The sequence below is a fragment of the Spinacia oleracea genome, chromosome 6 (assembly GCF_020520425.1).
Source record: "Spinacia oleracea cultivar Varoflay chromosome 6, BTI_SOV_V1, whole genome shotgun sequence".
In the NCBI taxonomy this organism is placed as follows: Eukaryota; Viridiplantae; Streptophyta; class Magnoliopsida; order Caryophyllales; family Amaranthaceae; genus Spinacia; species Spinacia oleracea.
In genome coordinates, this window is record NC_079492.1 from 101196996 (window position 1) to 101216465 (window position 19470).

General features: G+C 41.1%; 1 non-coding gene across 1 annotated transcript; it reads right to left on the minus strand.

Moving 5' to 3' along the window:
• Positions 1-8610: 8610 nt before the first annotated feature.
• On the minus strand, positions 8611-8717 carry LOC130464561 (small nucleolar RNA R71). Its single transcript, XR_008924958.1, has one exon. It is a non-coding gene; the product is annotated as a small nucleolar RNA R71 (small nucleolar RNA).
• Positions 8718-19470: the final 10753 nt, after the last annotated feature.

Here is a 19470-nt window from a genome sequence, read left to right on the forward strand (position 1 = left end):
ATAGAGCTCAACATTGGAATGTCATTTCCGATAAAAAATATGTCATCGACATATAATACTAGGACATAAATATTTCTCCCACTGACCTTCTTGTATACACAAAATTCGTATGTGTTCTTGATAAAGCCAAACTTGTTGATCGACGACTTTATCAAAACGTATATTTCATCTCCTTAATGTTTTCTTTAATCTATAAATAGAATTTTTAAGCTTGCATACCTTTTTAATTAGTATTCTTTGGATGCTCAAAACCCTCAGGTTGTGTCATAAACACAATTTATGATAATATACCTTTTAATTAAGAAGACAATTTTGACATCCATTTGCCATACTTTATAATCGTAATATACATCGATTGCTAAAATGATCCAACAGACTTCAACATTGCCACTGGTGAAAAGGTTTCATCATAATCCACACCCTGGACTTTCATGTATCCTTTTGCAACCAATTTATCTTTAAAACCTTATAATTTTCCATCTTTGTCCTTTTTCGACTTGAAAACCCATTTACTTCCTATGGCCTGGTAGCCATCTGGAAAATCGACCAAATCACATACTTGGTTTTCAAATATTGAGTCTATTTCATATTGCAAGGCTTCTAGCCATTGATTGGAGCCAGGGCTCGTCATAGCTTGTTTTTTAAGTGGCAGGCTCATCGCTATCTAGAAATAGAATTTAATGGCTTGCAGTCATCAAAATATCGTAGTATCTATCTAGATGAACCCTACACCTCTGTAATCTACGCGGGCTAAAACCTCTAGCTGGTTCTTGAACCTCACCAGACACTTCTAAAGGTCTATGAGTTTCATCCTGAATATTATCTTGACCATTCGACGGAGTTTGTTGTTCAACTCGAAGTTCTTCGAGATCTGCTTTTCTTTCATTTGTCATTTTGGAAATGTGGTGTCTCTCCATGAAGACACCATCTCGAGCAACAAACACCTTGTTCTCAGATGAATTGTAGAAGTAATACCCCTTTGTTTGCTTTTGGTAGCACACAAGGATACATTTTTTAGATTTCGGTTGAAGTTTGTTATAAATCAATCTTTTGACGTATACTTCACAACCCCAAATCTTAAGAAAAGACACATTTGGAGGCTTTCCAGTCCATAACTCATATGGAGTCTTTTCGACATAATTAGACGGAGCTCCATTTAGTGCGAGTGTTGTTGTGTTAAGCGCATGTCCCCAAAGTTATATAGGAAGTTCGGCCTGACCCATCATTGACCAAACCATGGCAATCAAAGTTATATTCCTTCGCTCAGACACACAATTCCATTGTAGTGTTCTAGGAGCAGTCAATTCTGATAAGAATTCAAAATCTTTCAGATGGTCATCAAAATCATAGCTTAGATATTCACCACCTCTATCAAACTGTAATGCTTTAATATTCTTTCCCAGTTGATTCTCTACTTCATTCTGAAATTCCCTAAAATTGGTAAAGGATTCAGACTTATGCTTCATTAGGTAGACATAACCATATTTACTGAAATCATCAGTGAATTTAATAAAGTAGCTTAAACCACCTATAGAATTTGAACTCATTGGGCCACAGACGTCAGTGTGAATGAGGCATAATAAATCACTTTCTCTTTATCCAACTTTAGAGAAAGGTTGCTTTGTCATTTTTTCAAGTATGCTTGATTCGCAGTTACCAAAATCCTCTAAGTCAAATGGTTATATGATTCCTTATTTCTAAAGCTTTTCATGCGTTTCATGTTAATATGGCCTAATCGACAATGCCACATATATGTGGGATCAGAATATCTTGTTTTGGCTTTTTTTTTTGGCAAATTAGAGAAATATATTACCAAAAAGGAGAAAGAGCAACAACTCAAAAGTTACAGGCTACAAAACCACAAAACACCAAGGCCAAAATAAGACACAAAGCACCTAGAAGATGGGCTAAAATATCAATACATCAGCATATTAATATCAGTATCTCTACATCTGCAAGCTACTATGAAGATTGTTGCTTTAGTAATCTGATCAGTAGTTTGAATATGATCTGCAAACACCGTCTGATTCCTCTGGATCCATAAGCCATACACATCTTCAGCAAAAACAACAAGAAAAACCTTGCGGAAACCAGTGGTTCTTTTACTCATTTTAACAACAAATTGGATTTCCTGCTCAAACCCATGACTGGTTCTATGAATTTTAAGTAAATTCAGGAGATTTTGCCATACTTTCCTTGAGTAAGTACATTTGAAAAACAAATGACGCACAGATTCCACCTTAGTACGACAAAGACTGCACAGAACATCTGTAGGTATGCCCCAATGATGTAATCTGTCTTTGGTAGGGAGCCTACCCTGCACAGCTAGCCACAAAATGAATAAACTCGGGTCTGGCAAAGTTATTACATGATAACCTTCTCCATGGAACTTTAGGAAACTGACCAAGCAGAGCTAGATACATTTTCTTAATGGAATACCCACCAGTATCAAAGAAAACCTTTTTACACACAGGATCTCTATCCAGAATCTCCCTACAACCCTAAATCTTTTTAAGCACCCAGGAAGCAGTGCTAGGAAGAGCCATAGTGAAGAGATTTTTACCTTTGATGTAGTATGCATTGACCCATTTGACCCACAAAGCATCAGGTTTAAAAGCAAGGGCCCACAAAAGCTTCAAAATAGATGTTTTGTTCCAGAGGTGGAAGTTTTTAACATGTTTCCCCCTGCAACTCTAGGCTTATAGACAGAATCCCAAGAAACAGGAGACTTTTTTGAAGTTTTAGTATCACCAATCCACAAATAAGTTCTGCAAATTCTCTCAATCTCCCTCATTACCTTCTTAGGAAGCATAAAGATTTGGCTCCAGTAGGTTTGAAGGCTTAACAGAATCACCTTAACTAACTAGAGCCTGCCATCATAAGACAAACATGTAACTTGTTTTGGCCTTTTTAGTATTTACGATATTTATGTTATTAACTTGTTTGTCTAGATCAATCATGTAAAGTTCATTGACTAATTGCGCATATCCATAAAACATCTTTTCAAAATAAAACGAGCAACTATCATCTTTTATTTTAAATTCAAATCCCTTAGCATCTAAGCAAAAAACATAAATGATGTTCTTGAAGGATATATGTCCTTTCTCCAAGTATGCATTTAATGTATTTTATACAAAATCTAATAAATGTCTTCAGATTAATTAACAAATTAATTATTCTGTAAGATCAAGTGATCGAAATGCCTAACTGGAGGTCTCTTCAGATCAAGTGGAATAAATATTAATATTGATGACACAAATTACTCTTGACTGCACCCGTCGAGTCACACAAATAGTATGTGAACGGATCAAGTGTTTACGTGAATATATTATATTCATATTAGGAAATGATGGATGGTTGTTTCAGTGGGAGCACTGTTGTTAGAATCCCGTTCCGGATCATAGGATCGTAGGATCCAACGATCCCTTTTTTTGCAAAATGATCTATTGCAAACAGAATCTCAGGGATGGTGGGATCGTAGCAGGATCAGTCAGAATCGGTGGAATCAAAATAGGGATCGTAAGATCCTACCTACTTAGATTGGTGCAGGATCGGTCATGATCATACAGGATCGGAGCAGGATCGTAAATAATCGTGTAGGATCGGTCGATCCTAATTTATTACTTATTAAAATGATCCCTAAATAAACTAACTTTCTCTTTAAGACTAAAAATTTATAATCCAACTTCATAAATGGAAATATTTCTCTTCTCTAATCTATATTACTATTACGAAGCCATGTTGGCTTAAAATATCAATAATATGTGAGAAAAAATACATATTAGCATCCATATTGTTTGAAATATATGTATTTATTTCATTTAGCAGCATTTTTCTTACTCCTTTTGTAGGATCTTACGATCCTACAACCCGATTCTATCGATTCGATCTTTCCCCCCTCACCGATCCAAGGTGGGATCTCGATCCTAACAACCTTGGTGGGATCTAAACAAATCATGAAAAGGCATAGTCGTAAATATTGTCAGAATGGGAGATATTGCGGGAAATAGAAATATGGTTTGAATGGAAAATATTGTCGGAATCATAATATTACTAGACACGGAAATATTCTTCGAATCGGAAACACGAAGCTCAATCCATGAGCCGGGAGCATGGGCCAAAGGCGCGTGCATCGTAGCCCAAAAACGAGGCAAGCCCACGAGATGACCACAAGGCTTGGCCCATGATCGAGCCACAAGCAACCAGCCAGGGCGCGAGCAACGCACAAGCATCGCACAAGGGTGTGCAGCAGTGCAAAAGCCCACACGCGCATAGGCTAGCCCATGAGCATTGCTTGGGAGCCTAGGTTACTTGCACAACAAGTAAATTGGGCCACAAGCAAGGCCAAGTGACCGGTTGGTGGGAGAGGGAGAGCAAAGGATGGGCGAGGGAGAGCAAAGGATGGGCGAGGGAGAGAAAAGGATGGGCGAGCGCGCTCGTGCACGCGGTGTTTTGTGAGCAAAGGAGCTCATGCGCGATGCGTACGAGGCAAGACATGGGCATGTGGCCTAACGCGCGCTGCTGAGTGAAGGCGAAGGCCTAGCGCGTAACGCTGGTGCGCGATGGAGAGGCTCAATGCCTTGACCATGCACGCAAAACGCAACATCAAACATGCAAGTGCTGGGCAATGCGCCCATGGGTCTGCACACACATCGCAGCGCGCATGTACGATGGCTTTCAAGCCATTGTGCATGTGTGAGTTTTGATTTTTCGTTGAGCATAAACTTAATTTATCTTTCGTTCGAATTTATATTTTATTAATTTAATTATTATAACTAATTTATACTAATTATTAATAACATTAAAACCTTCAATAAATTATAATTAGGAAAAATTGACATGAATAATCACAACTTTCACCCGTCTTCTCAAAATAATCCCAACTTTGGATTATTCCAAAATAATCCCAACTTTTGAGGAGACTTTCTCAAAATAAGCCAACCTATTTTTTTCATGCCTCACCAATCCATTTTAGGTCTATAATATGTTAAAAATTAATAATTCGGATTATTGTGAGAAGGTACCCCCTAAAGTTGAGATTATTCTAAAATAATTCAATGTTGGGATCATTTTGAGAAGATTGGTGAAAGTTGGATTATTCATGTCAAATTTTCCTTTTAATTATTCAATTTAATCAACTCTAAATCAAATTTGGGATTTAAAAATAATTATTATATGAGTTTTAAATTTTAATTAAATTTTGTGGTTTCCGGATAGACTTGGAAAGACAAATTTTATGTTTAAAGTAATGCATATGCTTTTGGTTTGAGTGGGAGTTTTTTTGCATGCTTGGATTAATTTTTCATATTATCCTATATTAGTTTTTTTAATCTCCTTAGGATTAACAACTTGATTAGAACTAATAAGGTTAAATAATTGGTTGAAGCATATATTATGTGATGCATTTTCTGTTAACTTTCTCAGTGGGCCATTGATTGATACTCCCTCCGTCCCGGAATACTTAAACCGGTTTGACCAGCACAAAGTTTAATAAAAAGTAATTGACTTATTACTTAATTAGATGGTATTTGATAGTGGGGTATTTTTTTTTAATATAGATAGGGATTTGTGTCAACTTTTTAAAGGGGGTAAGGAGGTAGGGGGGAGGGTGCATGGGACCACAATGTGACATGTGAAGGGAGTAGTTGATATAATGTTAATAAAATTTTACCATTTATAGAAACGGTGCAAGTAATCCAGGACGGCTTTATAAGGAAAGCGGTGTAAGTATTCCGGGACGAAGGGAGTAAATGAATGGGTGAATGGTATATTCCATATATATTGTTTTGCAGGTTGGGAAAGTGACTAGTATAGCCCATATAAGATAGGAAATATGGTCCACGAACCATTAATTTGAATGTAAAATATGGTCAAAAGTACCATAGGTTTTAATATAAATACGGTTTGCGAACAGTTAGCATGTTGTAATAATTAGGAAGTTATTTCAATTATGAAATTCTATTTGATGAAAATTTGGTGCCTCTCATGATTGAAGTTCAAGAAAGGAGGTTCAATTTCATTTTTAAGAAGGACTTTGAGGTTGAAGCTTCAAGATAAAGTCGGGTCATATATATTAGATCACATTTAGTCTTATGCATGTTTTAAGATATTTATTGCTTTAAATATGTCTTGAATTTCATGAGAATGGTTTCAATATGTTGCATGATTAAGGATTTTAGTTCACTCAAAATCTAACCAACATAGTAAGCCTTAAGTTCCAAACTTAAAATTGAGTTAAAAGTTGTCATTCCAAAATAACACTTACTCATTTTTCGATTGGTAATGATAGTTTTTCGCCAAAGCGAGGTGTCACTTTTGGTTCTTAAAGGGGTAAGGTACACTTAATTGTGAGTACATGTTGATTTTGGTTGAACTCAGCGTCGATATAAGTAAGGAGCTCTTTAATGTCGTGGAAAATGAGATAGATTTTCCTAATAAGTTCCTAGACGTACTGATATGCATGTTTTATATAGTATTCTACCCCCGTCCCTTAGTACTTTTTATGTGTTAAATGAGCTCTTAGGAGCCATTTTTAGTACTAATCTGTGTATTTGAGTGTGCCTTGAGTTTCAGGACTACTTAGTGAGAAATTGGTCTTTTTAGACCCGTTTCATGATGATTTAGGCCACTACACGATCCCGAGGGGATTCGGGACGACTATTGTCGACTTACGGGAGCCTCAGATGTTCATGATTGGGCCCCGGAAGTTAGACTCGGTGTTGCGGACGAAGGGCGGTTCATTTATCCTTCCGCCCGGTTGATCTCCCCTCGCCCACCGGGCGAGCAAGCAGAAGGAACCAACAGTCAGCAGGCGCCCGACGAGCGGGTCTTCGCCCGGTGCCCACCGGGCGCCCACTATCAGCAGCAACATCAAAATTGTAATCTCTCCCGACGGGCGAGAGGCGCCCGACCGGGCGCGTGCAGATGGTTTCAGCTTAGTCTCCCTCCGCCCGGCGGGCAGACCTGCGCCCGTCGGGCGGATTTCGAGCTGGTCGCCCGTCGGGCGGTTGGCTGCCCGACCGGGCGACGACAACCCTGGGCGCTTTTTCGCGGATTTTCTTCCGGTTTTTCCTTATGTTTATGGGCAAACTATAAATACTAGGCTTAGTTATTTTAGTTGGACATCTTATTTTAGTATTGAAACCCTTAGTTTTATTTTTCTTAGTTAATTTTCTCTCTAGATTTATGCAAACACTTAGTTTTCAATTTCAATAAAAATTCAAGCTTTCTATTTCTCTTGTTCTTCAATTAAGGTATTGTTCTTTATTTCAATTCTTTGTTTAGCTTTAATTATGTTTTCAATCATGCTAATTTCTTTGTTTATTGTTAATATGCTTGAGTAGTCTATTTTCTAGGGTTTGGGGATCCATGAATGATATGAAGGGATATTGAATAATTGTGATTGTTGGCATTGTAATTAATTCCTATTGATTGGTTTATTCCACTATACAATTAGATTTGCGCAGGTTTAATTGTGGTAGTTATGCAATATCAAATTAAGATTCGAGAGATGCAATTTGATGTTTAGGCTCGTGTCAATAGGTGGAATTAGAGTTAATACGTAGCGAGAGCCCGTTAATTCTAAGTCTATGATTAGTATCGATTCGAGAGAGCATGCTAGCCTAATTAATTACTTTGTTGTTTATCGTGATTGTTCATTGTCCTGGATTGTTATTTGTTGGTGAACCTATGCCCTAGATTCCTTAATATATTGATTCATATTCGTTTAATATTCGTTCGTAGTCTTAGTATACAAATCATCAACCAACTCTTGTTCCCAATAGTCTAGATTAATTAATTGATAGTAGAAAGAACGCCTGTTTCCCTGTGGATTTAATCCTGACTTCCCTTGCTACCTAGTTAGTGGATTTAGGTTATTTTTTATTAGGTGATACGACTTAAGCCTGTCAAATTTTGGCGCAGTTGCCGGGGAAACGGTTTTATTTTCTGTTGTTGATTGCTTATCCTATATTATTGTTTGTTACTACTCAAGGAACTCACGTTCCTTGAGACCGGATCTCACATTGTTTTGTAGTCTTTGTCTATGCCCAGGACCGTAGGTACTAGTAATCTTACTCCATTCGATCCTGAGCCCGAAAGAACCTTTCGTAGACGAAGAACTTTCATTGCACAGTGTGGGAATTACTCTGATTCTGATCATAATATTGGCGATCTTTTTCCTTTAGATACAGATTCAGTTTCAGAGATAGAGATGGGTGACGAAACTCCACTACCGCCACCTACCCCACGGCTTACAGACTATTCTAAGCCAAGTCTGTCCGTGCTACCAAAGGCAATCATGCCTTCTATTGTAGATGAGACCTTCAAGATTGAGCCTGCATTGATTAACATGATTGAGAGACGCCAGTACGGTGGGGAACCAGGTGAAGATCCGAATCTTCATATACAGTCCTTCATCCAATATTGTTCCACCATCAAGCAAAAGGGATTGACTCCGGAGCAGACTATGGAGATACTTTCTCGTTCTCTTTGAGTGGGAAAGTTAAGTTGTGGATTAATGGGTTGAATCGAGCGGCTTTGAAAATCACTAATAGGGAGTCCTTGGCTCTTGATTTTTATGTTAAATATTTTCCACCTGAGAAAACGGCTCGTCTGAGGGGTCAGATATTAGGTATCTCACAACAAGCAGATGAGAGTTTGTTCGAGGTCTGGGAGAGATTCAAGGACTTGCAGAGAGAGTGCCCGCACCGTGGTTTGGATGATTGGTTCTTAATTCAGTAGTTTTATAATGGTCTGGGTAATGAGTCTAGGTGTTTGTTAGATTCAACTGCCAGTGGGAGATTCATGCAACTTGAGGTGCGCAGAGCTATGGAGGTGATTGAGGAGATAGCCATTCACAATGCCCAGTATGGGAATCCTAGAGGTTTATCTAATAGGGGTGGTAAGCATGATTTAAATTCTATTGAACAATTAACTGCCCAATTGACTGCTTTACACTATAAGTTTGATAATATGCAAGCAACCAATGCTCAATCTTCCCAACCTGTTAGTGTAGCTGCTATGAGTGCCCAACCTGCTACTGTTTGTGAAAGTTGTGGAATGTCTGGTCATTATGCACAGGAATGTAGGTGCTCTGTTGAACAATGCAACGCATTTCAATCCTACAAACAAAATAACCCATTCTCCAACTCTTACAATGAGGGCTACAAAAACAACCCTCTACTATCCTACAGGAGCAACAATATCCAGAACCCTCACCAAGTCCAACATCCACCACAACAACCATACCAACCCCCACATCAACAATCCTACCAACCACGGAACAACTACAACCAACAGTCTAGTGGACCACCTAGGTTCCCTAGACAACACACCTCACCTCCACCACCACAACCTCAAGCCACACAGCCTGACCCTATGCTAGTAGAGATGAGAAACATGATGCTACAAATGCAAAAATCTCTAAGTGAAAAGGAAGCAAAGATCGATGCTTTTACTGCTCACAACAAGATCATTGATACACAGTTGGCACAGATGGCTACTACTATTGCAGGGAGGCCACCAGGCCAATTTCCTTCACAGCCCGAAAATAGGGAAACTGCAAATGCAATTACATTGAGGAGTGGTAGGGGTTATGATGGTCCTTCTATGCCAGTTGAGGTTGATTCTGGGGTGTCAGCTAGTGGTCTGGTTAGTGAGGAAGTCCCAGAGATAGTCATGGATGGTAAGGAAGCTGAAAAGGTAGTCAATGAAAATGAGGCTACAGCTGAGGTTAAGAAGGGGACAGATATTCAAGTACCACCCATTGTACTCCCCTTCCCAAACCGGCAACTCAAGAATAAGCTAGACAAGCAGTTTGGCAGATTCTTGGAAGTGGTAAAAAATTTGCAGGTAACGGTTCCTTTTACTGAATTAATTTTACAGGTTCCTGCTTATGCTAAATTCATGAAAGATATTTTGACCAGGAAACGTGCTTTTTGTGAGGTAGAGACTGTAGCTTTCACTGAGGAATGTAGTGCCTATTTGCAAAACAAGTTTCCACCTAAACTTAAAGACCCCGGGAGTTTTTCCATCCCTTGTAACATTGGCACTGTATTTATTGATAAAGCTTTATGTGATTTAGGTGCTAGTGTGTCTGTCATGCCTTTGTCTGTCTGTACTAAACTGAATATGGGTGAGCTTAAGGTTACTAATATCACTCTGCAAATGGTCGACCGTTCTGTCAAATACCCCTTAGGTGTTTTAGAGGACGTCCCTGTTAGAGTAGGTAAATTCTATATACCTATAGACTTTGTGGTACTAGACATGCAAGAGGATTCTCAAATTCTCATTATCTTAGGTAGACCATTCCTTCACACGGCAGGGGCAGTCATTAATGTTAAAAGTGGAAAATTGACTTTGTCTGTTGGGGATGATGATAAGGTGACTTTTAATCTGAACAGTGCCTTAAAAAGCCCCATGCTAGAGGAAGAACAATGCTATCGGATTGATGTGGTTGATTATATTACGCGTGATAACGTCTCCCAAGTTCTCGAAAGAGATCCTTTGGAGGCAGTGCTTTGTTGTTAGTCTTCTGCAGGTGATAGCAGTTCTTGGAGTGCTGAAGTGGATGCTCTAGAGTTGGCTCTTGTTGGTGAAGGGTCCGAACCAGAGAGCACCAAATTGAAGAGGTTAGTTCGGCCGGTTTTTCCTGTTAAAGAGTTAAAGAAACCCGAACTTAAGCCTCTTCCTGCTAACCTTAAATATGCGTTTTTAGATGATGAACAATTGTGCCCTGTGATCGTCAGTACTGCACTTGATGCAGACCAGTTATTCCAGCTTCTTATTGTGTTGAAAAAGCACAAAAAGGCCATTGGGTACAGTATTGATGATTTAAAGGGTATAAGCCCTGACTTTTGTATGCATAGGATACATCTAGATGAAAATCATAAACCATGCATCCAGCCCCAGCGTCGTTTGAACCCTGTCATGCAAGATGTAGTAAAAGCTGAAGCTGTGAAATTGCTTGATGCGGGTATTGTTTATGCTGTGTCTGATTCTAAGTGGATGAGTCCTGTTCAGGTAGTGCCTAAGAAAGGGGGGACAACTGTGGTTAGAAATGAAAAAAATGAGTTGATACCAACTAGGGTAGTCACAGGTTGGCGCATGTGCATTGATTATAGGCGTCTGAATGTTGCTACTAAAAAGGACCACTTTCCCCTTCCCTTCATTGATCAAATGTTAGAAAGGCTAGCCTGTCACAAGTTTTTCTGTTATCTGGATGGCTATTCTGGTTTCTTTCAAATTCCCATACATCTAGACGACCAGGAAAAGACCACCTCACCTGTCCCTATGGTACCTTTGCATATCGTAGGATGCCCTTTGGTCTGTGTAATGCACCCGCTACTTTTCAACGTTGCATGATGAGCATCTTTTCAGAGTTTATTGAGTCTATCATGGAAGTGTTTATGGATGATTTTAGTGTCTATGGTACTTCTTTTGATTCTTGCTTGCTAAATCTGACTAAAGTGCTGAAAAGATGTGAAGAGTGTAATTTAGTCATAAATTGGGAAAAGTGTCATTTCATGGTTACTGAAGGGGTGGTCTTGGGACATTTAATATCTGATAAGGGCATTCAGGTGGATCGAGCTAAGGTCCAAGTGATTGAACAATTTTCCTCTCCAGTTAATGTGAAGGGTGTTAGAAGTTTTCTTGGTCATGCGGGGTTTTATCGCCGCTTTATCAAGGATTTTTCTAAAATTGTTAAACCACTACCTAGCTCCTCCTCAAGGATGCCCCTTTTGTGTTTACTGATGCTTGTCTTGAGGCCTTTGACAGGATTAAACAGGCACTGATTTCGGCTCCCATCATTCGTTCTCCCGAATGGGACCTTCCTTTCGAGATAATGTGTGATGCAAGTGATTATGCAGTTGGGGCAGTTTTGGGTCAGAGAAAGGAAAAGGTTTTGCATGCCATCTACTATGCAAGTAAGACCTTAGATGAAGCTCAAGTTAATTATGCTACTACTGAGAAGGAGCTTCTAGCCATAGTCTATGCCTTGGACAAGTTTCGCACCTATCTGATTGGGTCCAAGGTGATAGTCTATACTGACCATGCGGCTCTTAAGTATCTGCTCTCAAAGAAAGAAGCCAAGCCCAGGCTTATTCGATGGATACTACTGCTGCAGGAGTTTGATCTGGAGATTCGCGATAAAAAAGGGGCTGAGAATGTTGTTGCGGATCACCTGTCTAGATTGAGGTATGATGATGGTAAAGTGTCTACACCGATCAATGATTCATTTCCGGATGATCACTTACTTGCACTTGCCAGTCAGTCACCATGGTTCGCAGATTTTTCTAACTACATTGTAGGGGGTATTCTTCCGGGCGATCTTACATATCAACAGAAGAAGAAATTCCTACATGATGTTCGGTTCTATTTTTGGGATGACCCTTATTTGTTTCGTGAGACTGCTGAAGGGTTGTACAAGCGTTGTGTTTCGGAATGGGAAGTCTAAGGTATTATCAGTAGGTGTCATTCTTCACCTTATGGTGGTCACCATGGACCGGCAAGACAAACGCTAAGTTGTCACAATGTGGTTTTTACTGGCCTACTATGTTCAAGGATGCACGGGATTTTATTATGGCTTGTGATGCGTGCCAGAGGGCTGACACTATTTCGAGGAGGTATGAGATGCCACAGAACGGGATCCTTGAGGTTAAGGTTTTCGATGTATGGGGAATCGACTACATGGGACCATTCCCATCGTCCAAGGGTAACTTGTATATCCTTTTTGTTGTAGATTATGTGTCCAAGTGGGTGGAAGCCGTTGCCTCACCTACTAATGATGCTAAGACGGTCATTTCCCTGTTCAAGAAGGTCATTTTTCCTAGATTCGGGGTTCCGCGCGCTTTGATTGGTGATGGAGGGTCACACCTCCATGAGAAGCATCTGGATGCGCTCCTGCGCAAGTATGGGGTTTATCACCGCACCGGGCTAGCCTACCACCCTCAGACGAGTGGTCAAGTTGAGGTCTCCAACCGGGAGATCAAATCTATCCTTGAGAAGGTGGTGGCGAAGTCTAGGAAGGATTGGAGCGATAAGCTAGATGATACTCTATGGGCATACAGAACCGCCTTTAAGACACCTATTGGTACCTCCCCGTATCGGTTGGTGTATGGCAAGGCGTGTCACTTACCAGTAGAAATGGAGTACAAGGCTTATTGGGCAATCAAACAGCTCAACATGGATGCAAAGTTAGCCGGTGAGAAGCGGTTACTTCAATTGGGTGAGCTCGATGAATTCCGACTACAAGCTTATGATAGTGCTCGGATTTATAAGGAAAAGACGAAGAATTGGCACGACAATCACATTTTTCATAGAGAGTTCGCGGTGGGCGACAAGGTTCTACTATTCAACTCTAGGCTTAAGTTATTTCCTGGAAAACTTAAGTCTAGGTGGTTTGAGCCGTTCACCGTGACTATGGTAAGCAAGTTTGGGTCTGTTGAAGTAGAGAATGACAATGGCGAACGATTTAAAGTCAACGGGCAACGTCTGAAGTTGTACCATGATGGGGCTGCTGTAGGAGTGGTTGAGGTCCATCACCTCGATCCCTCCGCCTCATAAACTGCATATTCAAGGTAACAAGGTCGAGCGGGACCTAGAAATAAACCAGCGCTTTGCGGGAGGCAACCCGTATTTAATTGCTTTCGGTAGTTTAGTTTCATTTCGTGTGTTTTGTAGCTTTTCCTTTTCTTGTGAGTGGTGAGGAGAGAGTATTTTTACGGTTTTCGGGTGTTTGATGATGTACAGGTTTAGCTCCTAAGCGCGAAAAGATAGAAAAATTCGTGAGGAGAAAAGTCGCAAATGGCCCGCCAGGCGAAGGCCGCCCGACCGGGCGCGAGGAGAAACAAAGAAAATTTTTGCTCTCCGCCCGTCGGGCAATCCTACGCCCGACGGGCGGCCAGATTAAGGCCAGTTTCAAGGAATCGCCCGCCGCCCGGCGGGCGGGAGTTGCCCGACCAGGCGCGTGCGGAAAGAAGCAGAAATGTCGCCCTCCGCCCGACGGACGGACCTGTGCCCGTCGGGCGGCTTACGAGTCGCAGGCCCGTCGGGCGGGCGATGGCCCGGCGGGCGAGGGAAGAAAAAATCAGATTAAACCAACGGGCTTTCCTCTTTTCTCTTCACTTCACCTCTCACTCATCTTCTTCATTCTCTCACAAACTCCATTAACCTTCAAACCCTAACAACTTGAAATCTCCATATCTCCCTCATCTCTTACTCAAATTCATAAATCCACACACCAAAATCATCCTCATCACACCCTCTTCAACCTCCACCAAGTAATTTTCACCCTTTCTCACTCCCCACAAAAACCCTAATTTTCACCAAAATCTCAAAAACTCAAAACTCTTCAACAATGGGTTCTAGGCCAAAGAGGACTTGCACATGAGCAACAAGGAGACAAGAGGAGGCTTCCACAAGCCGTCCACCACCACCACCTCAGTTTGCACCGGATTCGGCTTTCCCGAACATGATTCTTGCTAGTGAGGAACAACAAACGCGCCTTGCACACTTCAAGTTTCGGAAGGTAGTCCCTACTCGATTTATTTGTCAGAAAAATTTGAATGATATGGGTATTGAGAGGGATGTTAGGAGATTATTTCATGGGGTGGGCATGAAACATATGTTTTCCATGGTTAGGTTGACATTCAGGGATCTTACTCTTGAATTTCTTAGCTCATTCAATGTTAAAAAGAATGGTTACAAGGATGTCACTAGATTTCTTTTCGATTGTTGAATAATGATTATGATATTTCTATAAAGGACTTTGGTGTTATTTTTGGTTTGTCTGTGGAGTATAATAGGTTTCCCGGAGAGGGGCATCTCAATAGTTCTGTGTGGGGGAAGTTGACTGGGGATTTCAACCCTAGTAGCATGCAACATTTGCACGCCTCTAGTGTGCAACACCCCGTCCCTTTTGTTTGGTTTCGTTTTATGGCTTTTACTATTTTTGGGAGGGACCAAAAGGAGAATGTGAGGAGCACAAAATTGGAGGTGCTCGGAAGGTATTTGTTGGATAATAATGAAGGTTATAGGATGAATTTGGCACATCACTTGGCCATGCAGTTGCTTACTACTGCCACCCACCGCTACTCGACCGATATTGCTTTAGGGGGTCTGGTCACCCACATTGCCATAGCGGTGGCGAACTTTGCCGAGAGTGCCCATGCTGCAGTCCGGGGTAATAATTTGTTGGATATCGCGTACTTTGGGAGCCTTTACAGGGTGCACTCTGAGTACGGGGAACTTCTTCCCGGTCAGATGTCATGGATGTTCCAGAGGAACGCTCTCTTTACTCTCCCGGACACTACCGGGCTCACCAGTTTTGTGAGGGGTCAGCCCCATTATATATATGTAGGTGAGCAGGCACCACCCTTACCCCAGCCCCAGCCACAACCCGAGGCCGCGCCTTGTACCTATTTCCGTAAGGGTGGGCGCAGAGAGAGGGAGGTGGGACAGAGAGGTAGTCCGGCTCCACAGGGGGAGCAAGGGTCTTTAGAGGAGTTGAGGGCCATTCATGAGAGGTTGGGTCGCCTTGAGCTGGGTTTCCATGAGTTCGCGACTGATCACCAGAGGACCATGTTCCCATTCTATGATCAGTATGTCAGGCAGGGCTACATTGCTCCAGATGCTCAGCACCCTTCTTGGTTTACCTATCCCACGGAGGGATACGGAGCTCCCGGTTCTATGGGCACCTTCACACCTACCCACTACGGTGGGTATGGAGCGGGTACCAGCGGCTATGGTGGTCAAGGTGGTGATGGTGCAGATGAGGGTGATGGCCAAGGCCATCAGTGATGCGGTTGATGATGATGATGGTTCGGTACCCCTTGAGCCAATGAGGACGTTGCCTGATTTGGTTTGGGGGGGTTTCACATTACCTGTACATATTAGGTATGTTTTTCCTTTTATTTCAGCATTTACTTATTGTTGTGTGTTTATTGCTTTCTAGAGTAGTTTATTGCTTTGAAAAAAAAATACAAAAATACGTTCCAATGAATACAATATCATGCTTCCCTGTGCCCCTTGATCGAAAGTTGTTTTGATTCTTGGTATTTGGTGATGAGCAATGTAAATGTGTTAGCCATGATTTGATATCCGACTGCTTTGATGCCTTAACATGAGTCAACTCTGACTAACTATTTGTGGACTTGATGCTCGGCTAGTTGATTTGGTTAGGAATGTGTGATAGCTTCCTGGTGTGTCATTGATTTTGAGTATTGATTTGCAACTATTAGTAGTGTTTTATGACTCATATACATGCACATTGTGGAGGACGAAGGCATTTTTTCTATTTCGGTAGCCTTCAGATGAAATTAGATACACTTGTTCCCTTCTTTTCTACCCATGTTGTTGCTTGTGCCCTTTATTCGGTGACTAGCCACATTACAAGCCCGCGAAAACCCCATTGGTTACTAGTCCCAAGCCTAGCTTGGGGAAGCTAATAGTAGTGAGGTGAGGGAGTTGTAGTGTGCTACATTTTGAGCACAAAGTGATTGTTGAAAATGGAGTTCGTCTTATCATGTTTGTTGTTGAAAATAAGTTGAAAATGAAAGAGATGAAAGAACAAAACAAATGAGAAGGTTTCTGAAAGAAAAGAAAAAAAAAGAGAAAAAAATCTATTACTCTCAGAAAAAGTTCAAAGTGTTGTTTCAATCAAGTTTTGCAATTTCGTATCCTTATGAGTGATTGTTTTCTCTTTAATTGTGAAAAAGGCAAGAAAGTATGGTGTTGGTGTTCGTTGTTTCATCATGTGTTGAGCGAGAGAGTTGTGGTCATTATTTTGTTTGATCGTGGTTGTATTTAGGATTCATGCTCCCCAAAGCCAAGGCTTTAAGCTCACATTTTACCCAAATTTACCGCACCCTTACCTAAGCCTAACATTACAAGCTTTGAAGACCTTCCGACCTTTGTGCATAGAGTCGTACTTATGTGAAAACAGTTGTTTGTCAATGCAAGTTATGACATGACACATTCTGAGTCGACTATTAGGTTGAGTGTATGTTTTTCTGGACACACGAGTGTTGTGAGTTTGGGAGGGCATTGTTCACTTATATGTTGGGAGGAGAACGAACGGGTACATCTTTTATCTGCCACATAAATGAGTGACGAGTGTGTGAGCACTACTCTTGAATTCCATTGTGCATTTGTGGTGCGCTTTGCGTGACGATTGTTAAGGTGGATTAGCGATTGGATGGACTTGATTGGTTAAAATTGATGCATGCTCGTTGGATTTTGCCTTGGATTATGTTTTCATTTTGAAATATGTTGGGGGTGAAGTTGGTCTTGTGTTCATCGATGATTTCCTTGCTTAGGGACAAGCAAGGATCTAGCTTGGGGGAGTTTGATATGCATGTTTTATATAGTATTCTACACCCGTCCCTTAGTACTTTTTATGTGTTAAATGGGCTCTTAGGAGCCATTTTTAGTACTAATCTGTGTATTTGAGTGTGCCTTGAGTTTCAGGACTACTTAGTGAGAAATTGGTCTTTTTAGACCCGTTTCATGATGATTTAGGCCACTACACGATCCCGAGGGGATTCGGGACGACTATTGTCGACTTACGGGAGCCTTAGATGTTCATGATTGGGCCCCGGAAGTTAGACTCGGTGTTGCGGACGAAGGGCGGTTCATTTATCCTTCCGCCCGGTTGATCTCCCCTCGCCCACCGGGCGAGCAAGCAGAAGGAACCAACAGTCTGCAGGCGCCCACCATCAGCAGCAACATCAAAATTGTAATCTCGCCCGACGGGCGAGAGGCGCCCGACCGGGCGCGTGCAGATGGTTTCAGCTTAGTCTCCCTCCGCCCGGCGGGCAGACCTGCGCCCGTCGGGCGGATTTCGAGCTGGTCGCCCGTCGGGCGGTTGGCTACCCGACCGGGCGACGACAACCCTGGGCGCTTTTTCGCTGATTTTCTTCCGGGTTTTCCTTATGTTTATGGGCAAACTATAAATACTAGGCTTAGTTATTTTAGTTGTACATCTTATTTTAGTATTGAAACCCTTAGTTTTATTTTTCTTAGTTAATTTTCTCTCTAGATTTATGCAAACACTTAGTTTTCAATTTCAATAAAAATTCAAGCTTTCTATTTCTCTTGTTCTTCAATTAAGGTATTGTTCTTTATTTCAATTCTTTGTTTAGCTTTAATTATGTTTTCAATCATGTTAATTGCTTTGTTTATTGTTAATATGCTTGAGTAGTCTATTTTCTAGGGTTTGGGGATCCATGAATGATATGAAGGGATATTGAATAATTGTGATTGTTGGCATTGTAATTAATTCTTATTGATTGGTTTATTCCACTATACAATTAGATTTGCGCAGGTTTAATTGTGGTAGTTATGCAATATCAAATTAAGATTCGAGAGATGCAATTTGATGTTTAGGCTCGTGTCAATAAGTGAAATTAGAGTTAATACGTAGCGAGAGCCCGTTAATTCTAAGTCTATGATTAGTATCGATTCGAGAGAGCATGCTAGCCTAATTAATTACTTTGTTGTTTATCGTGATTGTTCATTGTCCTGGATTGTTATTTGTTGGTGAACCTATGCCCTAGATTCCTTAATATATTGATTCATATTCGTTTAATATTCGTTCGTAGTCTTAGTATACAAATCATCAACCAACTCTTGTTCCCAATAGTCTAGATTAATTAATTGATAGTAGAAAGAACGCATGTTTCCCTGTGGATTCGATCCTGACTTCCCTTGCTACCTAGTTAGTGGATTTAGGTTATTTTTGATTAGGTGATACGACTTAAGCCTGTCAAATTTTGGCGCCGTTGCCGGGGAAACGGTTTTATTTTCTGTTGTTGATTGCTTATCCTAGATTATTGTTTGTTAATACTCAAGGAACTCACGTTCCTTGAGACCGGATCTCACATTGTTTTGTAGTCTTTGTCTATGCCCAGGACCGTAGGTACTAGTAATCTTACTCCATTCGATCCTGAGCCCGAAAGAACCTTTCGTAGACGAAGAACTTTCATTGCACAGTGTGGGAATTACTCTGATTCTGATCATAATATTGGCGATCTTTTTCCTTTAGATACAGATTCAGTTTCAGAGATAGAGATGGGTGACGAAACTCCACTACCGCCACCTACCCCACGGCTTACAGACTATTCTAAGCCAAGTCTGTCCGTGCTACCAAAGGCAATCATGCCTTCTATTGTAGCTGAGACCTTCAAGATTGAGCCTGCATTGATTAACATGATTGAGAGACGCCAGTACGGTGGGGAACCGGGTGAAGATCCGAATCTTCATATACAGTCCTTCATCCAATATTGTTCCACCATCAAGCAAAAGGGATTGACTCCGAAGCAGACTATGGAGATACTTTTCCCGTTCTCTTTGAGTGGGAAAGCTAAGTTGTGGATTAATGGGTTGAATCGGGCGGCTTTGAAAATCACTAATTGGGAGTCCTTGGCTCTTGATTTTTATGTTAAATATTTTCCACCTGAGAAAACGGCT